This window comes from Pleurodeles waltl, chromosome 6 (assembly GCF_031143425.1).
Source record: "Pleurodeles waltl isolate 20211129_DDA chromosome 6, aPleWal1.hap1.20221129, whole genome shotgun sequence".
In the NCBI taxonomy this organism is placed as follows: Eukaryota; Metazoa; Chordata; class Amphibia; order Caudata; family Salamandridae; genus Pleurodeles; species Pleurodeles waltl.
The window spans coordinates 303,518,575-303,541,802 of NC_090445.1; positions in this window are offsets into that span (position 1 = coordinate 303,518,575).

Genomic DNA, 23,228 nt, shown 5'->3' on the forward strand with positions numbered 1-23,228 from the left:
ACGGGCGCTTGAGGGCATCACAGCAGCCACAAGGGTGTGAGTACACTCTCATCCTGCTTCTTTTGCATGCAGTGGAGGTGTCTGGGTGGGGGAGGTGGGCTGTGGGTTTCCCTAGGCCAGGGCAAGTTTAGTAGGCAAGGTCCCTCCATAAGGCAGGCCATGTGGCACCCCACCCCACCTCTGTAGAGTGCCAAGTACACCTAGTCATGCCCTTGTGTCATCCATGTGTGCATATGTCATCCATAGCCTTGTAGGCCATTTCCCAGGGATTGAACAGTGGAGCCCAAGAGTGCGGCTTAGTGCAGGGGGCTTCTGTGTCTGTCATGTCTGCCAACGGTAGCGGTAATGCTTGCACTGAACATGTCTTTCTTCTGTCGTCCCCCCCTTTTTGTGGTCTCCCTGTTCTTGTGTGCATTAGCATCATCAGGCAGAGGAGCAGTGGCACCAGAGCACGAGGGAGCTGCATCCCACATGGCCCTGGAGGGCGACACTACGGCATAGGAGTTCACCAGTGGGAGGGCAAGGGGAGCTCCACGGCAGGGACAGGATCTGACAACAGCGACACAGACTTGTCCTCTGATGGGAGCTCCCTTGTGGTGGTGGCAACATCTGTGCCCCCGCATCTACAGGTACAGCCGCCATCCCCCCTGCCAGCACCGCCCTCCCAGCAGCCCCTCAGCCTTTGCCCCGTGCCTGCTCACCCAGGAGGGTAAGCATCACCTTTGCCCCAGGCACCACAGGCCCTGCCCCAGTCACCCCTGCTGCCCTCAGTGAGGAGGCCATTGACCTCCTCAGGTCCCTCACTGTTGGACAGTCTACCATTTTGAATGCCATCCAGGGTGTAGAAAGGCAGTTGCAACAAACAAATGCATTCCTGGAGGGCATTCATTCTGGTCAGGCTGTCTTTCTTCTTTCTCCCCCCCTTTTTGTGGTCTCTCTGTTTTTGTGTGCATTAGCATCATCGGGCAGAGGAGAAGTGGCACTGGAGCAGGAGGGAGCTGCATCCCACATGGCCCTGGAGGGTGACACAACAGAGTCTGAATTCACCAGTGGGACGGAGGGCGAGGGGAGCTCCACGGCGGGGACAGGAGCTGAGACCAGCGATACAGACTCCTCCTCTGATGGGAGCTCCCTTGTGGTGGCGGTCCCATCTGTACCCCCGCATCTACAGGTACAGCTACCACCCCCCTACCTGCACCGCCCTCCCAGCAGCCCCTCAGCGTTTGCCCCGTGGCCGCTCACCCAGGAGGGTGGGCATCTCCTTCGCCCCAGGCACCTCAGCCCCTGCCCCTGTCACCCCTGGCCATTGACCTCCTCAGGTCCCTCACTGTTGGGCAGTCTACCATTTTGAATGCCATCCAGGGTGTAGAAAGGCAGTTGCAACAAACAAATGCATTCCTGGAGGGCATTCATTCTGGCCAGGCGGCCCAACAGCGAGCTTTTCAGACTCTGGCCTCAGCACTGATGGCAGCCATTGTCCCCGTCTCTAGCCTCCCCCTCCAACTTCCTCCACCCAGACCCACACCCCTGTACCCCAGCCTATCCCAAGCACACCTTCAGACCAGCATGCACACACCTCAACACACAAGGGAAGCTCTGGCAAACATAATCACCACACATCCCACAGGCACTCATGCAAGCATCAGACACATGCAGACACACCAACATCCACTTCCTCCACTGTGTCCCCCTCCTCCTCGTCTCCCTCCTCCCTCCCAGTCTCGGCTACACTCACACCTGCATGCACTACATCTACAGCCACTACAGCCATCACCAGCACACACACCACCACACCCCGCTCACGTGCAGTCACCACCCCCACTACCATTCATAAATCCCCTGTGTCCTCTCCCAGTGTGTCTGTGAAGCCAACTCCCAAGATACACAAACGCAGGCACACACCCACCCAACAGCCATCCACCTCACAACAGCCTCCAGCGCATGCACCTTCACCCAAAGTCACCAAACGAACACCTCCTACAACCACATCCTCTTCCTCCACTCCCAAACCCCCTCCAGCTACCTGTCCCAGTGTCTCCCAAAAACTTTTCCTGTCCAACCTTGACCTCTTTCCTACACCGCCCCCACCCCGTCCGTCTCCTACAGCCCGACTCTCCAGGTCCCAAACTAGCACCTCAGCCACAACATCTCCGAGACCAGTGGTGTCTGTAGTCAACGGAATCTGGAGTGCACTGGCCACCAGGGCAGCCAGTGCGGCACGGAGCCACAGCACGGCCAGTCCCCCACCTGTCAAGCATCAAAAGTTGGCCAGTGCCCGGCAGGAGAGGGGGAAGACTCCAGCCACCAAAGCCGCTCCCAAGGGTCCCAGTGGGAGTGTGGAGTGTGGGGAAGAGCCACAAGAAACCCGGCAAGTCTGGGAAGAGCAGCACGGCGGAGAAGAACGCCATCATCCCCGCTGCCCAGGAGGCCACCTCAAGCACCTGCCCTGCTGCCCAAGAGGCCACCGTTATCATCCCCGCTGCCCAGGAGGCCACCGCCATCATCCCTGGAGGCCACCGCCATCATCCCCGCTGGACAGGAGGCCACCGCCATCATCCCCGCTGCCCAGGAGGCCACCTCCATCATCCCCGCTGCCCAGGAGGCCACCGCCAGCACCTGTCCTGCTGCCCAATAGGCCACCGCCATCATCCCCGCTGCCCAGGAGGCCACCGCCAGATCCTGCCCTGCTGCCCAAGAGGCCACCGCCATCATCCTGGCTGCCCAGGAGGCCAACGCCATCATTCCTGCTGCCCAGGAGGCCACCGCCAGCACCTGCCCTGCTGCCCAAGAGGCCACCGCCATCATCCCCCCTGCCCAGGAGGCCACCGCCATCATCCCCGCTGCCCAGGAGGCCACCGCCAGCACCAGGCCCGCTGGGCCAGACACTACCACCAGCACCAGCCCCGCTGGGCTAGAGAGGTCCGTCAGCACCAGCCCTGCTGGGCCATGAAGGACCGCCAGCACCAACCCCGCTGGGCCAGACACGAACGCCAGCACAAGCCCCGCTGGGCTAGATAGGACCGCCAGCACCAGCCGCGCTGGGCCATGAAGGACCGCCACCACCAGCCCGATGGGCCATGAAGGACCGCCAGCACCAGCCCCGCTGGGCCAGACACGACCGCCAGCACCAGTTCCGCTGGGCCAGACACGACCGCCAGCACAAGCCCCACTGGGCTAGAGAGGACCGCCAGCACAAGCCCCACTGGGCTAGAGAGGACCGCCAGCACAAGCCCCGCTGGGCTAGAGAGGACCGCCAGCAGCTGAGTCACTGCAAAGGAGCCCGCCGTCTCAAGCACTGCTGAACAGGGCACCACCACTACTAGCACCGCTGAACAGGGCACCGCCGCTACAAGCACCGCTGAGCAGGGCACCGCCGCCTCAAAGCACCGCTGAACAGGGCACCGCCGCTACAAGCACCGCTGAACAGGGGACCGCCGCTAAAAGCACCGCTGAACAGGGCACTGCCACCTCAAAGCACCGCTGAACAGGGCACCGCCGTTACAAGCACCGCTGAACAGGGCACCGCCGCTTCAAGCACCGCTGAACAGGGCACCCCCGCTACAGGCACCGCTGAACAGGGCACCGCCGCCTCAAGCACCACCGCTACAAGCACTGCTTAACAGGGCACTGCCGCCTCAAGCACCGCTGAACAGGGCACCGCCGCTACAAGCACCGCTGAACAGTGCACTGCCGCCACTACCACCGCTGGTCCATGAGCTCCAAGGGCACTGACGGTACTGAGTCAGTCACAAGCAGGATGAAGCACTCTGGGCACAGAGCCCCCTCCAGAACCAGTGGAGACTGTCATCCACTACCTCTGTCCTTAGCAGGATGAAGCACTCTGGGCACCATGCCCCCTCCAGAACCAGTGGAGAAAGACATCCACTACCTCTGTCCTTAGCAGGATGAAGCACTCTGGGCACAGAGCCCCCTCCAGAACCATTGGAGAAAGACATCCACTACCTCTGTCCTAAGCAGGAAGAAGCACTGTGGGAACCATGCCCCCTCCAGAACCAGTGGAGACTGTTATCCACTTGAGAGACTGTGGCTTTGCACTCCCCAGGATGGAACAGTGGGCAACCAACCCACTGTATAGACTTGAGGGACTGTGGCTTTGCACTCCCCAGGATTGCACAGTTGGCAAATCACCCACTGTATAGACTTGAGAGACTGTGGCTTTGCACTCCCCAGGATGGAACAGTGGACAACCCACCCAGTGTATAGACTTGAGAGACTGTGGCTTTGCAGTCCCCAGGATTGAACAGTGGGCATGTGGCCCTCTCATGGATTTGGCATTGTGCACTCAACTGGCTAAGGTGCCCCCCTTTCCCTCCCCCGAGGTGCCTGTTTTCTTGCTCTCTGATGCCCCTGCAGTGTTCTCTCCCTCATGGTCGGGGATCTTGTGTGGGCCTCGCCCATACCGTGTGGGCCCAGTGTTCCACGGACTTCATTGGAGCACTACCTGGACTACTAAGCTTGGTGTATATTTTGTTTATGGTGTATATATATATTTTTACGTACTTGATTTTAATATATTACAATTGTTCACCTCATTTCCTTTTGTCTTTGCATTCTTCCAGGGGGGTTGGGGGTGTAACTGTAATGTATCATGCTGTATTGGTGTGTGTGTTGTAGTGGGTGAGGGTGGGGGTGGGGGTGTTGCATGTGTGTGTCCCTGTTATTTGCCTCCCCCTCCCCTGTGTCGTAGGTGTAGTACTCACTGTTGTCTTCGCCGCCGGCGTTCGTGCTCCTGGAAGAGGAGCAAGAAGATAAGGGCTGGCAGGATGTGCAGCTCTGGTTCCATGGCGTCCGAATTCCTCATGGGGTGTGTAGAGGTGAGCGTTTTCCCTTCGAAGTCCTGTTTCCGCTGTGTTTTTGTCTGCGGTGAATCTGCCCCGGAAAAGGTGGCGGATTGGTAGGTTGTGATACTGTGGGCGGTACTTTGTCTTCCGACTGTTGGCGGTGACCACCAAGCTGTTTGTCTGTAACGCTGTGGCAGTCGGAGTGTTAAAGTGGCTGTCTTTGTTGGTGGTTTCCGCCACGGTCGTAATTCAAATTTTTTTACCGCCGGCCTGTTGGCGGTCTTACCGCCGATTTTACACCGTCCATCAAGGTTGTAATGACCACCTTAATCCGGTTTTACTTCCTGGTCTCACACTCAAATAGACATTATTTTAATCAAATGCATTTGCTTGACAGTGAGGAAAGGAAATTGACTGAGGGCCTGATTTAGATCTAAGTGGATGGAAAAGTCCTTCATAAATATGAGAGGTATCTTGTCCACCATATTATGATCTCCATAGGATATATTTGGATCGTAATACATATTCTCCTCTGCCAAGATCTAAATCAGGCCGTTAGTCTGCTTCAGCAGGATAAAATACAGGGAAAATACTGGTTAGGTACGGTAGAGGTTATGCTGAAGAATATTGTGGGGGTAGTAATTGGTGATGTGGCTAAGCTCAGGCCTGTAGTTGAAACTGAAAGTTGATGAATGTCAAAGAGGGAAACATTTAAACAGGCATACATCCATTATGGAAACCATGTGAACCACTTGTCCTATAACATGTGGCACATGCCAAAAATTATTTTAAAAAAATGTTTTTGGTAGGCTGGGACAGAACTTAGGAACAAATAAAAGAGTGTAGCAGTAGGAGGTGACTGGGTGGGCACTGAGAGGGAAGGAAATGACACCTTGTTTTCATTTTGGTTTACAATCCATTGAAAGATTTATAAATGCTGAATAACAGGAGGAGATGGACATTGGACAGACAACGCTACAGTGCCAAATTGGACCATGTTGCAGTTAAGTGAGGACATAGCCCATGGCTCGTGAAATGCCATGGGCTGGGTGGTCATGGATGACGATGGGTGTGATCTGCACTGCTTAACAATTACAGTGGGCTTAATAGCAATTGTCAATAACCAAGCAATGTAACTTACCACCACCTGTCCATGCCGCTGCAGAGACTTGCCCTCCAGTTGCTTGTGCATTGTATGGTGTACTGGTGCTGGCCCTGGTGCTAGTGGCCTGTGTGGCTCGAAAAAACATTCCACATTTTATATGCCAGATAGACCTCCCTCTTTTTATAATTTTTTAACAAAATACAACTGCAATACATGACTACAGCTCAGTAGGCAGTATCTTTTCTCCCATCTAAAATATCACTTTGGGCATTTTGTTGGTTGACAATGTTACAATAACCAGTAGTTAAGCCACCCGTAATGAAGGGGCAGAGATATGATGATGACTGTAAGTCATCAGAAGTGCAATGAAGGAGTAGAATAAATTGATCAATTAAGGACATGTGGTTTTGTTTGGCAAATGCAATGAGGCCATCCTCATGCTACTTTCCTGCCATGCTGCACTGTAATTGAAACTGCAGGGATACTGAATAATAGATAGAACACAACATTGGGGTGGGGTCACCAAAACCATGGCCTCTCTCTCGTCGTTTAAGCATGAGCAAGAAACAGAAAGTCTTCTCAGCAAACAAACACAGAACAGCTTGCTTGGGTATGCAAACTCTGCAATCTTCACTGTAGGGTACCTAATCTATTAAGTTAGTCTTACAGTACCAATCCACACTGTATAAAAAGCTAGTGGAGAACAAAAACTGAATAAACAAGCAGAAGTAAACTACAGATTAGTGCAGACAGGAGGAAGTCAGCTACAGAAAAAAGAAATATAGAAAAAAGGATAATGCAGGGAGGGATCAGAATAATTAATAAACATTAAATAGAACACAAAGGATTTGAAAAAAAAGTAGAGTATAAGATAAAGATGGAATTATTATTCTAATGGGGAGAGGTAACAGTTAGAGAAATAAATAATATTAATGAGAGGTTATTGGGGCCATCAGCCCAGACTGTGGCACTGGTGGTGGCAGTGATACTTCCACCGTCCGTGGCACAGGTGGTGGTAGTCTCCTCAGCCCGATCCTCTGATTCCTTTTTCTTGCCCTTGGGTGCTGATGTAATTAAAAAAGAAGAAAACAAAAATAGATTAGTTTTACAGTTAATCACCTAGAAAATATTTTGACAGGTAAAGGCAAGCACAATAACATATTTACATTGTACTTTTCTAAATCAGATCACTTATATTATCGAGTTGACCTCTTCCTAATGTCTGAAACCTTACCTAAGCCCTACTCCAAATTTTCCTAAACTACATTTAGAGACACTAATGCACTGCAACGAATGCTCTGTGCTTCGCAAACCCATTTGATGGGTTGACTAAGTCAGTTTCCCTTTTCAGTGCATAGATGCATACTATATATCATGGGGAGATTACTTGGGACTGTACGAGCTACATATAAAGAAAGATACAGATAAAGCTAACTCACTGATATTGCTACTACTACCACAGTACATCTGTCTTAGTGACAGTAGGACAGAGGAGTCCACATGACTTCTTAAACAATCAGCCCAAGTGAGTTCCTATAGCAACAAGCAGAACTAGGTAGCAACAAGCACCTGGCTTGCTCAAATTGGATCACACAATAGTCATATCATTACATGAACTTAACTTAACTCTGAGTGTGAGCAGCATGATATTTGAAAAAAAAAAGCATTGTAGAACACAACCAAATTAGTAATTACTAGTATTCACCAAGCCCAACAACATGGACGGACAGCAATTGGTTGTGCCAAATCCCAGTACGCCAGCATGTGCAACAGTGCACCCTCCTACACAGAAGCCGACATTTCTGCAGGCTGTACCTGCTCCCAGGCCTTCCGCCTGATGCCAGCATGGAGGGGAGATGGCAAAAAATGGACAAAAAGTCACAAAACATAAAAAAGAGACAAAAACATAAAATACACAAACAAATACACACACTAATGAAATAAATGTAAAACAGGGGAGGATACGTAGGATAAAGTAAGGATTGCTAAAATACAGATTCGTTTAAAAAGTAGGCCCAGCACCATGCACAGAATAGGAAAAGCAAGATGGCCATGTGTGCATAGAACCGCATGATGTTGTTCGTAGGCAGAGTTTGTGAGGTTTTTTCAGCAATCTGCGGAAATCCATGTAGCAGAACTCCACGAGCTCCAACCAGGCCTGCTTAAAACATGGTATCATTGGCTCACCCACAATTGGCATATGTAATTTACTGATGCCTCCTTAGTGAAGTGCACGCCCTGTGCCCAGGGCCTGTAAATTAATTGGTACCAGAGGGCCTGCAACACTGATTTTGCCACCCATTTAAGTAGCCCTCCAGACCTTTCTCAGGCCTGCCTTTGCTGAGCCTGTGTGTGTGGTTTTAAACTGCCATGTCCCCCCGGCAAGTTAACCCTTCTGCCAGGCACAACCTTCCTTTTTAAAACATGTAACGCACCCCTAAGGTCAGCCCTGCGAACCCCAGGGCAGAGAACAGCGTGTGTAAAAAGTAGGATATGCACTTTTAAGTTTCATATGTCATGATAGTGAAAAACTCTAAAATTAGTTGTTCACTACTGCAAGGCCTATATCCCCTTTAGGATAACATTGGGATTATCTCATTACATTTTGTAAGTGTAATTTCCAATTGGGAAGATATGAGATCAATGAAAAGAAGTAGAGAATTAACTACAACACTATGGCCCTCATTACAACTTAGGAGGGCGGCAACCGCCCCCTGCCAAGTTGTAACCGCCGTGCGGCCTCACTCCCATGGTGGCCATTATGACATCCAGCAGGGATGTCGGCCGCAACATGGGACCCGGCTCCAAATGGCTGGCGGGAAGGGGACTCTTAATCCACCGGGACCAACGTGGCAGAAAACCGCCGGGACCAACGTGGTGGAAAACCGCCGGTCCCGGCAGTGCGACCGCAGCGCTTCCGCCGCAGTCGTAATATGCGAGTTTGCACAGCCAGCCTGTTAGCAGTGCAACTTCCAAAAGAACCCTGGCAGTCTTTTACCACCAGGGTTGTAATGAGGGCCTATGTGTGTACAGGTTTATAAAGCTTCCTTAAAACAATATCAGCACACTATTCGGAGAGCTCCGTTAAATGATTTTGCAAACAGGATTAATTTATCCTTAAATTCTGCAAACGAAATTTACAATGTTGTAAATTTCTTTCTAAAGCCAAATTCTGCTGACGTTTGTCCGCCTACCTCAAAGAAGTGGTGTGAGCTGTTGGTGGATCACTTCCTTAGAAAAATGAGTAGCATTTATGACTCCATAGCTTTAGGGCTTAAAGAAAAGTTGGAAAGAGGGATCAGCTTCAAGAACATTGAAACCAAGCTTTCAAATTACTTCCAACTGAGCACGGATGAAGTTGTGTCTTTGGCTGGGTAAGTTAAATCAGGCTCACCACTTGACCCTTCCCCAATAGACATTCTGTTGAAGGGTGGAGATGTAATATTTACCACTCTAAAAGAATTATACAACTAATCGCTGAAGACCAGCTGTGTCCCGGAGGAATGGAAACATGCCATTATCTGTCCTCCACTCAAGAAATCTATGCTAGACACCTTGATAGTGGAAAATGACAGGCCCATATCTCTACTTCCTGGGCCTAGCTAGATCTTGGAGAAGATCATAAATAGGAACATAACAGACTATTTGGAAATCAATAATATTCTCCACCCTACCCAGACAGGCTTTCATGACGACCATAGTACAGAAACTGTATTTTTAAAGGCTGCGGAAGATCTTAAGCTGGTTCTGAATTAGGGTGGTTCAGCAGCACTAATCCTCCTTGGCCTAAGTGCTGCTTTTGATACAGCCGCTCATACTGTTTTATTGCAGCTTTTGGAAGAAAGTAGCATTGGGGGAAAAACCCTAAAATGGCTTCCTTCCTGGACAAATGAAGCTTCCAAGTTAGTGAGGGATCTTTTTACTCAACAAGTTATCAGCTAAAGTGTGGTGTGTTTCAGGATTCTTCACTGAGCCCCACACTTTTTAACCTAAATGTCTGCCTGTTAGATGACTTCATCTGTTCCTTTGGATTCACTATGGTGTCATATGAGGACAACACACAGTTGAAACTTACACAACCTCGACAAGATTCAATGGCTGCTTGGTGAAGGCATCTGAATGGATGCCAGCCAGATGCCTAAAATTAAGTAGGGAGAAAACAGAGCTGATGGTGGTAGGCAATAACCCATCTCTCTGGCAGCAGACCAGCTGCCCCCTTCAATTAGAGGATGGCCTATTGTCCAAACTAGAGGTGAAGAGCTCATGCTTCACCCTAGACAATCAGCTCTCAGTGGCCTCACAGGCAACAAGTTAGTGGGTAGCTGCTTTGGCCTCATAAGAGCCCTTAGAAAAATTGTAAGATGACTCCATGTTGAGTCACGAAGGATAGTGATTCAAGGGCTGATCCGGCTGATTTTCTCAGTCCACGTTTATGGCAATTCTCTCTTCTTGAGCAGTCCGAAAGGCTGTGAAAGGAAAACTTCAGAACCCTGCAGCCCGGCTATTACTGTGTGTTCCAAAACTGTAGTCAGGTCAGGCAGCTTTAAAAACCAAAGACTAAGAGTGCAGTTTAAGGCACTTTGCCTGGTACATCGGGCCAAGCATAAGGTAAGACAAAAGTTATTTATCAATTGATTACATGTTATCAACCGAAGAAGATCCTCAGATCTAATAACCTTGATCTGCTGGCTGTGACCAGAATATTTAGAGCCAGATGCAGTGGACAGTCTTCTCATATCTTGCTCCAAAGGTATGAAATTCTCTGCCTCTGAACCTGAGAAGTGAAAAATAGTTCTGAGTTTCAGGGAGCAATTAAAAACATATCTTTTCTCATAATCAGCACCTTATTTTTCCCTTAGTTTTTTTGTCAAGCACTGGAAAGCCCAGTTTGGGTAGCCATGTGTTTTATAAGTTGGGTGAATAGAATAGAATAGAATAGAATAGATCAGCAAGTCTGGTGTCTCTGGAATCACAATTTAAAATCACAACTTATAATGAAGTTGGATTTTAAATTGCAATTCTGAAAATACAATTCTGTTTGAAAGTTGTAATTTCCTTACTTTAACGATTTGGTGCCTTCTGCATGTCTCTGAATACACATTTTGGGAGGGGGAGAGCTGGGCATTGTTCAATCCTTCTAAAGAGCCACACACAAAGGTAGCTTAAGTGTGACTGATAGGCCATACAAGGCCTGATGGGCCATCGTGGGCAGGATGGGAGGGATGAGCTGACATTTATACTTGAATAGGCTGTGTCCTGTCCCCACACAAAGGGTTGCATACCCCCTGTAGTGAGAAGTCAGGGAGGGAAGGAACTCAACTCAAAGGCCTCTCTTTGAAGTCTCCCTGAACTTCAAAGGCACAACTGAGTATAAGTACTGACACCACAACTTCAGTTCACTTCTTGACCTGTGGATACTATGCCAAGACGAAGGACTGCGGTGCTGCTACAAGCACTGTCACTCTGATGGACTGCTCCTCTGTTAAACTGCCTGTTCTGCTGTGCTGACTTGCTGCGTTTTCCCCTCCTTGTCTTTCCCTGTAGTGAGAAGGACTGGACCTGCATCTCTCCAACCCAAAACCAAAGTGACTGCAAAGGCTTATTGGCTAGTCTCACATTTTCTGACATCTCAGGGACACAAAAGTCTTCGGACTCACATGATACTGCACCTGGACTCTGCCAACTGTGAGTTTTGTCTTGCCAAATGTTGCCAATCCAGTCCTGGCCCTTGGAAGTGGGTATAAAGTGCTGCCAGGGTCATAACTGATTAATCACCACTGCACGGATCAGAATTTGTGCATGGCCCTTGTTGCATGGGTTGGAATTGGTGCATCGGCTCAATTGCGTGGTTTGGAATTGAAGCATCACCTTCCCAGCATGGACTGACCTTGGTGCATTGCCTTCAGAACCGCTGGATCTCGACCCTGGCGCATTGCCGCTATAGCATGGAGAAAATCAAAGCAACTTCGCTACGGCGTGGGAAGGATTGACGCATTGCCTTCACTGCAAGGACCAACACTGACACATCCCTTCCAACTGCTCCCTGCATCCTCAACAATGACACTACCTAGATTAAGGTACTTTTGTTTAGTGCGCCCAACAGGGTCCCTCTAGCCAGTCCACACTCCATCCCAGTTAGCCTGACCTTTTGACTTTGGCCCGATCCAATGCAACCAGATATCCCTGCTTGGTGCCTTTTGGTTCTAAGCACTATTTCACAGTTTATTATTAAAAAATGAATATCTCAAGTTCTACTTACTGGAATTTTGTTGTGTTGGTCTTGTTTTATTCATTACATTAGGCTCTATTGTTCTAACCAAGTGTGGTATCCTTTTGTTGGTGTTTTCAATGTTTTACTTTTTTAAATGTTGCAGAAATACTTAACACATTGCCTTCGATGTTAAGCCTGACTGTGCACAGATTATTTTAGGGTGTGTTTATGACTTGCCCTGCTTGCCTGCCTTGTAAATAAGGGATGGTTTGGGTGTTGTCATTGTCTTAAATCACAAAGTCAGGTTAGCATTTTAAAACTACTCTGCCAGCCTGCATTGGCATACAAAGAATTGTGCTTTGCTTTGTTACCCAAGGAATATCCCCTTGACTCAAAATAACACAAAAGCAGTGCATTGTGCAGCTTTGTGTTACTTTTAATCATAAATTGCATTAGCCTTTAGAACCCAAACTAACACTTTGGGAGTGTGTGTATTAAAACCTAACACAAAAAGTCTTTGCTGGATACCCAATGAGTCCCAGGGGCAAGCCTAAATATTTCCATAGTGTGCTCTGTGGTGCTCCAGGATTGTCAGGGGCACCACCAACATTTAGAAGCTGTATTTCCCTGCTGCAAGAGGTATAGAAGACCCCAAGAAATTGTTTTTAAATGTTACCCTAAGTCTTCCATGTGATTCATTAATGCCCCCTAGAGAGGTTTTGGCTGCTTTAAAGTGCTCTTGGATCCTATGCTTTTGCCCATGGGCTCTAAGGTGCCAGGGTCATTGTTGGTTGACACTCAATCTGTAATAGTTGTAGTAACAGTGCAGAAGTTGAAACGAGTCTCCGTGACACATGCTATTCACTGTCACGCTTCACTGACAGTGGTAATGATTGCCAAATTTTTCTACATGAATACTATTCCTATTGAATTAAATGGTGCTGTGATGGTGAATTATAAAATGTTGGTCCTTTTTCCTGATGTTGTGACTGCATGACAAAGTCAGAAGGCCTGCCTTATTGACATTGACTCCCATGTAGAGTGCGATATTGTATCTAGTATAGTTAGGGGAATTGTGATTCATATAGGGCGTTTCCGTAGTCCAATTGGCTGCTGACCACGCCCTGGTCAGCAGCCAATTGGACTACGAAAACAACCTATATGCAGGAATAACAACCAAACTCCTAACAAAGCTGCAAAGACTCCAGAACGCATCCGCCTGCCTCATTCTGGACATCCCACGCCGCAACCACATTTCTCCCCACCTCAGAGACCTTCACTGGCTACCAGTATCAAAGAGGATCACCTTCAAACTCCTCATCCACACACACAAGGCCCTCCACGACACAGGCCTAGCCTACCTCAACGACAGACTCACCTTCCACACCCCCACCCGCAATCTTCACTCCTCCAGCCACCACCTCGCCTCCATCCCTCGCATCCGCCGCACCACCGCCGGAGGAAGATCCTTCTCTCACCTAGCCGCCAAGACCTGGAACTCCCTACAGCTCCACCTTCGCCAGACCCAAGTCCTTTGCCATTCAGTAAAAACGCCTCAAGACATGGCTCTACGACCAATAGCTACCCCCCCCCCCAGCGCCTTGAGACCCTAACGGGTGATTAGTGCGCTCTATAAATCCTTGATTGATTGATTGTGGCTTCTGGACCTGATGGGATTGTAAACTGTTTTGAGGATGTCATCCTGAGGTAGGTATTTTCATGTATGTGATATAAATTTGACATTAATGCACAATACCTAGTAGTTTGTCTGTAAGAAACAAACTTTTCCTTTCTATGAGAAAAAGCAATGGCTAGACTATAGTTTTTTGAGTGTTATTCTTCCATATCAGCAAGCTGGGATAAAGGTCCACACCACCCCCTCTGAGAAGGTCTAGGTCTGCTCTGCTTTGCTTCCCTGAGAGGGTAAAGTGCTACAGTCATGGACTTGGCTCCCACGAAAGAGAGCGCTGCAGACTTATTAATGACATCCTGTGTAACCAATAACCAACATTTGTCAACCAAATTTCCATTACGTTCTAAGTACCAGTATCACATAGTGGTTAGAAGCAAACACCAACAAACACCGGCAGTCTCACTTTTCTAACTGAAAGGTACTACCTGCACCTGCCTGAAACACAAGACATTTTTTGCTTTGAATCTGCCTTCCACAAAATATTGTTCCCATGTTTGTTTTTGCCAGGGCCTGTTTGGAATTTAGGCAATAGGGCATTTGATCATACAGACACGCTGGCACTTTAAAAAGTGTAAGGTGAAGATATATAGGGAGACCAATCAAAGTGAGAACAGACTCAAAATTAGGCTTCCTTTTTAGCAGAATGAACTGAAGCTTTTTCAGAATGAACTGAAGCTTTTTCAACATCTACATCCCCTCACGTCAACTCCGCTCGGCCAACCTCGCCCTCGCCATCGTCCCCCGAATCCAGCGCAAGACCTCTGGCGGCAGATCCTTCTCTTTCCTCGCCGCCAAGACCTGGAACTCTCTCCCAACCTCACTGCGCCAGACCCAGGACCCCCTCACCTTCAGAAGACTCCTCAAGACATGGCTCTTCGAACGCTAGCAGCACCCCTTCCCCCCCCCAGCGCCTCGAAACCCTATCGGGTACATAGCGCGCTTTATAAATTCATTGATTGATTGATTGATTTTTTTAGAAAGGTCGGAAAAATAATACAAACGGCATACTAATACAAAAACATATGAGTAAGGCAGTAAAATGCGGGAGAGTTCTAGAAGTGAGCGTCAAACTGAGTGAAGCAGGTTAAGAGCCGAAAGAAAATTCTGTAGGTCTGACTCTTTTGACTAAAGAAAACAGGTAAGGGAACAAAACCGGATAAAAAGAAGACAAAAAGCAGTTTTCAGCCATGGGGTCCAAACGGGAACAAAATGTCAGAAAGAAGTGTAAAGAATGTCACTCACAAAAGTAAAGGTTGAAGAGTGAAGATGGAGGAAAATGAATTTACAACGCCCCCGTTTCTGATTTTTTACTCGTGTACTGAGCTTTTCACCCCCCTCAAAGCCAAGGTAGATTACAAGCAGTTTATTGTAAGGTTGAACTACCATTGTACTTATTTTATAAGCCGTTATTGTCATGCCGAGATGAGGTGTCTCTTATCTCTTCTGCTTACTCTTCAATCAAACCCAAATATCCCAGAAGCCTTTACAGTATTCAGACATATTTATTTTAGGGCTCACAATACGCAGCTCATGATGGCCGGTTCATGTGGTTTGGGTGTTTCCTCCTTGATTTGTGAGGACTTGTGAAGCATAGGCATACGCCTGGAGCTTCACACCTGTCAAAATGCGCTACAATTTACACAGAATACATACTGTCGACGGTTATAATAAGCTAGTGGCATAGCTCTTGCTAGACTGTGGATACCACATGCACGTGAATATTAATAGAAATGAAATGAACGGAAATGAGATAGAAGCAAACAACTGTGGTTAGACAATACCCAACGTTTGTGTGAGGGTTAGAACTGCTAACTCGAACACGAACACGTGCATCCTGTATAACCTGGACTGTGCCCCTGCCACTCCGACATGCACGCAATGCTGTACAATACTCCTGACAGCTCAGAACAGCCTAACTTGTAGAAGCCTCTTGAATGAATTCTTATCTGCTGTTTTCTTTCTATTCTCTATTCTGAACCTCAGTACTGAGGACGCGTTTCAGAAAGCACGTCTAAGTGTACATGTGCAAATTGCGTTTTTAGGGGTGCAAAACCTATTTTGCATTTTGTTCTTATAAAATGAATTACTTATCCGAGATTTTGCCCTGTGAGTAAACTTTCTTTTGTGGGCAAGGAATGGGTGTTTTATTGAAGAAATACCACAGAAGCTTGTGAAAAGCCATGAACCTACATGTTTGAAGGCATTTATTTTCTAATCCCTTCCCAACATGACGTGTGGAGATTTACTCCTGTCAAGGACAATAGTCTTTTAAAGATACGAAAGCGCGAACATGTGTGTCATATATGCCTGTAAAGTTTTGACTGATTCAAATTAACAAGCATAACCTGTAACAGTTTACTGAATTCTAAGCAGTCGTACACTTGCACCAAGAGAAATGGTAAATCTGTGTGTGCAAATCTAATACTGCTTCTAAGAATGAGACATGTCTGTGTATCATTATGGATTGCTTTTCTCTCTCAGTCCCACACCTGCACATGCTCTGCAACCTGACGGATAGCACTTATGTTCCAAATACGAACCTGCACATGTACCAGGTGCTCGGTAGAGAACTGGACAACAGGGTTGTACTGGCCTATAGGGCAAGTAGGCAGTGGCCGACGGGCTGGTCTGAAAGGTCAGGATTTGTGCCATTTTTTGGCTATTTGTTGGGTCGTTTCATGTTCTGGAGGGTCCGTTTTTACTGTTGCTTTCTCTGATAATAAAACAAACATCGGCTGCAATAAGCTTGCATCCATGCAGTCTTCCATATCTTGGAAAACACTTATAAAGAGGGTCTTTACAAGTACAAAACTGCCCCAATTTTTAAACATGGATCACGTTTGTAGCTATTTATCCCCCTGGGTGTGTGGGACGGCCAGGGACCATCTGATGCTGCGGTGGGCGAGTGCATCGAATGACCCGGCCATCCTAGCACCCACCCACGAGGGAAGCACTGGCGCTCCTTCTGTGGGAAACCCTCCTCCACCAGCAGGAATTACAGTGGAAGTACTTCCACTGCTAGCCTAAGCCCCGCAGCATCTGATGACATCAGCACACACCGCACGCCAACATCATTAGAAGTCACCCCCCGAAGTGCTGGAAGCTATTTACTTCCAGTATGTCAAGAGAAACAGGTTAGTTTCTCCTGGGGAGGGGTAACAAAAAAGAGGCATGGGGGGAAAGGACAAGGTTTTACTTTCCTACCATGTCTCTTTGAGCAATTCTGATGCACAATAGCTCCGCAATTGTGTAGCAGGAATGCACACTACACGCCAGGGATTGTTTTGTTTATTTTTTTTGTGTTGAAAGGGAGAGACCCCTTTGGCAAGGGTCACTACCCTATGGGGGATATGTATTTTGGCTGTTTCTGCCCCCTTGGAGGCAGATTGGCTTATTTATTTTAGGCCCTTCTGCCCGCAAGGGGGGGTGGGGCAGAAACCACTAGACACCAAGGATTATTTGCAGCACAATATTTGTTTGTTCAGGGAGCACCCCTTTGGGCAAGGGTCGTTCCACTTTGGGGGGAAATGTACTTTTGGCGTTTCTGTCCCTTTGGGAGCAGATCAGCCTCTTTATTTTAGGCCCATCTGCCCCAAAGAGGGAAGAAACCACTGGACTCCAAGGATAATTTTGGCGTTTTGTTTGTGTGAGGAGCAGCCCCTTGGGCAAGGATTGCTTCCATTTGGGGGAGATGTATTTTGCCTGTTTCTGTCCCCTCGAGCTCAGATTGGGCTCTTTATTTTAGACCCATCTGCCCCTCGGGAGGGCAGAAACCAGTAGACACAAGGATTTCTTCAGGATAATTATTTGTGTGTTTGGGGAGTGGTCCCTTGGGCAAGGGTCGCTCCCCTTTGGGAGACATGTATTTTGGCTATTTCATCACCCCTTATGGCAGATTGGCCTCTTTTTTGGGGCCATTGACCAGGGGGGCAGAAACCACTAGCCACCAGGGATTTCAATCGGATCATTATGTTTGTGTTTGGGGAGTGCCATTTTGAGGTAGGATCGCTCTCCTCTGGGCAAACAAATATTTTATTTATTATTTCTTCCCCCCCTCTGGGGGCAGGTCTACCATTTCTATAGGCCCATCTGGTCCCAAGGGGTGCAGGAAACCACTTGACACCAGGAAAAGTTTCTGGATGTTTGGTGGCAAGCTCTTTATTTGCATTTGTGATCATAATGTTTTATTACTCCTTTTTATTCTAATTCCAAGCTTTTGATTCCTTTGCTGTGACTCCTGCTTGCTGTTTTGGCAGTGGTAGACTTGCAGTTTGCATAGTTGCATGAGTTTGGTAAGAAAAACATTTTTGTACTGTTTATGCCAAATGAGGATCTTTGCCATGCATGCATGAGTTTTTTGTAAATGGTGTAATAATAACAGCATATTTACCTTATGTGTGAAATTTGCCTGGAATTTGTGCACAATGTGTATTGTGGTGTTTGATGTGTAACTTTATTTTGTTTTACCTTTTAGTGGAATATCATTGGTGCTTGTTGTGTCTGTACACAGTAGGTGCTGGAGAGTCTAGGGCCCATATTTATACTTTTTGACGCTAAACTGCGCTAACGCAGTTTAGCGTCAAAAAATTTTGCGCCGTCTAACGCCATTCTGAAGCGCCATGCGGGCGCCGTATTTATGGAATGGCGTTAGCCGGCGCAAGCAGACCGGCGCTGCCTGGTGTGCGTGGAAAAAAACCACGTAGACCAGGCAGCGCCGGCGTTGGGCAAAAATGACGTTAGGGCGTCTTAAAATGGGGCAGGTCAGGTTGAGGCAAAAAAATCGTCTTAACCCGACTTGCGCCATTTTTTAACGACGAGATAGGAGTCATGCCCCCTTGCCCAATGGCCATGCCCAGGGGACTTCTGTCCCCTGGGCATGGTCATTGGGCATAGTGGCATGTAGGGGGGCACAAATCAGGCCCCCCTATGCCAAAAAAAATTATTAAAAAAAAATAAAAAAATACTTACCTGAACTTACCTGAATGTCCCTGGGGTGGGTCCCTCCAGCCTTGGGTGTCCTCCTGGGGTGGGCAAGGGTGGCAGGGGGGGTCCCTGGGGGCAGGGGAGGGCACTCTGGGCTCATTTTGAGCCCACTTGTCCCTTAACGCCATGCCTGACCCAGGCGTTAAAAAGCGGCGCAAATGCGCCGTTTTTAGCCACGCCCACTCCCGGGCGTCTCTTTTGCCCGGGAGTATAAATACCACGTAAAGGCCTGGGAGTCATTTTTTAGACGGGAACGCCTCCCTTGCATATCATTAACGCAAGGAAGGGGTTCACGCTAAAAAATGACGCACATTCCAGGAACTTTGGCGCTATACGCCTCTAACGCCATAGTATAAATATGGCGTTAGTTGGCGTTAGTTTAGCGTCGAATTTGCGTCGAAAAAAACGACGCAAATTCGGCGCAAACGGAGTATAAATACGGCCCTAGATGTTTCTGGCAAGTGAGGGGTATCATTGTGAGTGTAAAGGTCTTTGTGATAAAGCCACACTTTGTTAATTCTTTATTTTACACAGTGTTGGTTGTTGTTGATTTATTTGTCAAATTACGTTTAGTAAGGATCATGGTTAGCTGCAGGATTACTGCTCAGCAGGTTGTTGGCATGCTTTTTTAATCTTCCTCTGACCATGATTATGAGCCTGACACTGTATCCGAGGAAGAGGAGGAAGTTCAAGATCCTGGCAGTAAGTTTTCTGTCCAAGAGAAATCATCTGATAATGAAGCCATTCTCATTGCAGATGAAGTGCCTGTTTTAGAGGAGGAGACTGATGTACTGAAAGTTCAGCAGCCTGGGGCTGAAAGACTTCCCATTGGATGATCTGAACTCTGGATGCCCCAAACATGATGCAGGCAGCGTTGCCTGCCTTTACTGATGTTGCAGGGTGTGGTGTGAATTCTGAAAACGTTTTGCCTATACATTTCTTTGAGTTCTTTATGGACGGTGTATTTTTAGGTGAGTTTGTTGATTAGACTCACATGTATGCTGAACAGTATTTGAGGGACAGCAGTGCCAGACGTATACCCTGCTCTAGAGCTACCCAGTGAACTCCTACAAATCTGAAAGAGTTCAAGAAGTTCTTCGGTTTACATTTTTTGATGGGCTTCATAACAAAGCTGTTGCTGTCTTCATACTGGCCTACCAGTCCCATGATGGCAACAGCCATATTTCCTGCAATCATGAGTCATGATCAGTATTTGTTTCTGCTTCAGATGCTACATTTTGTTGTTAATGCTTTAGCCTTGCCACAAGATCACCCTGATTGTGACCGTTTTTTAAAAATACAGCCTGACCATGATCACTTTGTAGATCAATTTTCGGAGATCTATGTCCCAGGGAAAGAAATAGCTGTGGGCGAGTCTTTGGTCCTGTTCAAGGGCCGTTTGGTTTTTAGGCAGGCAGTACATTCCTAGCAAGAGGGCATTTTATGGAATTAAGATGTATATGATGTCTGAGAGTAGTACAGGATGTGTCTATAATTTTCAGGTCTACACTGGTAGGGATTCCACTATTGACACCCCTGGTAGTCCGTCCACTTTTAAAGTTAGTGAGAAAATTGTGTGGGAACTTGGTAAATTACTTTTTAACAAAGGTCACCGTTTGTACCTTGATAACTTCTTTACTGGTGTGCATGTAACCAGGGAATTGTTCAAAGTGAGCACTGTTGCTTGTGGCACAGTCTGCTCTAACCGTAAAGGTTATCTAAAGGAGCTTGTGTGAAACAATTCGAGAGGGGACAGTGCAGTGCTTTGCATAATGATCAACTGCTAGCTGTGAAATTTGCAGACAGGAGGGATGTCTACATACTGACTACCATCCATCATGAAAGTACTTCACCTATGAATGTTTGGGGTCAGGTTACTAAAGTGTGCAAACCTGTCTGCATTTTAGACTACAATAAACACATGGGTGGTGTAGATAGAGTAGATCAGAGGTTGGAACCTTGCAATGCTGTTCATATGGCATATGTTGGTATAAGAAGTTGGCTATCCTTCTCTATCCAACCTTTAATGCTTTTGTTGTGTTCAAGGTCTGTTCTCCAGAGTCAAAGATGAGTTTTGTTCAGTTTAAGGAATCTGTGACAAGCAGTCTTGTAGTGGAACAGGCAAGTGTTCCTAGACTTGAGGTGGTGGAGGATGTGACTAGACTGAAAGATCAACATTTTTCTGATCAGATTCATCCCACACCCAAAAAACATCCCTGTAAGTGATGTAGAGGCTTTATGTGAAGAGGCATGAGGAAGGAGAGTTGTATGCACTGTCCTGACTGTCCTTCTAATCCTGGGCTTTGTGTGCCCACCTGTTTCAGAATTTTCCAAACCATATAAAAATTCTGGAAGCACCCGTGAGTGTTGCCTGGTCTGTATCATTTTATATTTTTTGTTCAGTTTTACGGTTGGCATTATTGTGATGTATTTAGTTAGAGCTGTTGTGTTTGCAGTTTTGTATTTACTTACAATCGGTTTGTTTTTTCTTTTATGTTAGAAAAAATGTAATGGTGATGTGTGTGGACTGGTGCTTGGCTGACAGTGTGTGTGGACTGGCGCTAGGTTGGCAGTGTGTGTGACCTGGTGCAGTTTGTGAGAAATTACTTGCTGCTGGTCACTACACACATTGCTAGCCAAACACCAGTCCACACACTCCGTCAGGTGATGTGATTCCTGCGTAACTCATGTGGGCATATGAAAGTGATGGGCCCTTGAATTGTGCTGTCTGTTGATGTGAGTGTTGCAATGTTCTGGGCCCTCAGCTGGTGGCGTGGATGGTCTTGTGTGTGTCACATATGAAAGGTATATGAATGGACTGTAAAGCAGTTGTTGCCTTGATGCGGCTATACAGCTCAGAAGCATCAAGTCATTGGTTCCGTTTTTTGACCTTTCAATTATTAATGGTGCATTTCATTTCAGTGAAATGTCTTGTTAATAAAATTTTATATATTGAACCATAACTCACCTTCATGCCAAATCTAACCAGTATGCATGTTATCATGAATTAAAAACACTCTGCTGTAATCAGGTGTCAAAGCACACCCCTGACATGCTTGGTGTCTCGGGTGGGTCCCAGTGATGAAGCATGCCAAAAAAAAGGTTTGTGGGTGAGGAGTATTTTTAACAAAACCTAAGGGCATTTCTTCACAATTTGAGTGTTTGAGGCATCACAAAAGTATGATACATGGTAGCATGCTTCCTTCTTGTCTAGGGAAAATCTACCAACTCTAGATATGTTTGAAAACTAGACACCGAGGGGAGTACAGGGTGGTGTGCCTCTCTTTGATCCCAACAAGTTTTCTTACCCACAAGGCCCTGCAAACCTCGAAATGTGACTAAAATCACACACATTCCTTGCAGTTCTTTGCCATGTTCTTCCAGAAATAGAATAAACCAGAAATGTTCTACAACCCAGCATTCCTATTGGTTCCTTGATAAAAATGCTACCTCACTTGTGTGGGTAGGCCAAGTGCCCTTAACAGGGAAGGCCCAAAAATGGGTGGAGTCTGAGGGGGCACCAAAGCATGTTCATAAGTGCAGTTTTATTATTACATTTTTAGACTGACTCTTCTTTCGACACTGACACAAGTGAGGTATCATTTTTATTTGGAGGCCGAGGGGAAAGCTGGGTGGTAGGAAATTTGTGGCGGAACAATGATCCCATACAGAAATGTGAGGAAAATGTGATTTATGAGCTAAATCTGAGGTTTGCAGGGGATTCTAGGTAAGAAACCGTTGGGGGTTCCATGCAAGATGCACCTCCCTGGACATCCCCAAGTGTCTCGATTTCAGAAATGTGTGCATTTGGTAGGTTATCTAGATGGTCGCCAAGCCTGGGACCAAAAACGCAGGTGCCCCCTTGTGAAAATAGGTTGCTTTGTAATGAATAATTTAGATGTGAAGTATCATTTTTATCAGGAGACATAAGGAAATCCTAAGAGGAAGAAGGTTTGTGGCTCCTCTCCGATTCCAGAACTTTGTAATCACAGAAATGTGAGAAAATTGTATTGTTTTAAACAAATTTTGAGGTTTGCAAAGGATTCTGGATGACAGAGCCTGGTGAGAGCCCCACCAGTAACCCTATCCTGGATTTCTCTAGGTGTCTAGTTTTAAAAATGTATAGGTTGTTTATGTTTACCTAGGTGCCGGCCGAGCTAGAGCCCAAAATCCCCAGATAGGCCATTTACAAAAAATGTGTCAGTTTTCAGTAGAAAAATGTGATGTGCCCACATTGAATTTTGGGGCGTTTCCTGTTGTGGGTACTAGACCTACCAACACAAGTGAGAGACCATTTTTATCGGGAGACTTGGAGTAATGCTTGGTGGAATCATTTTGTGGCTTCCCTCAGATTGCAAAACGTTGCATCACTTAAACTTGAGGAAAATGTATTTAGTTTTTAAGAAAAATTTAGAGGTTTGCAAAGGATTCTGC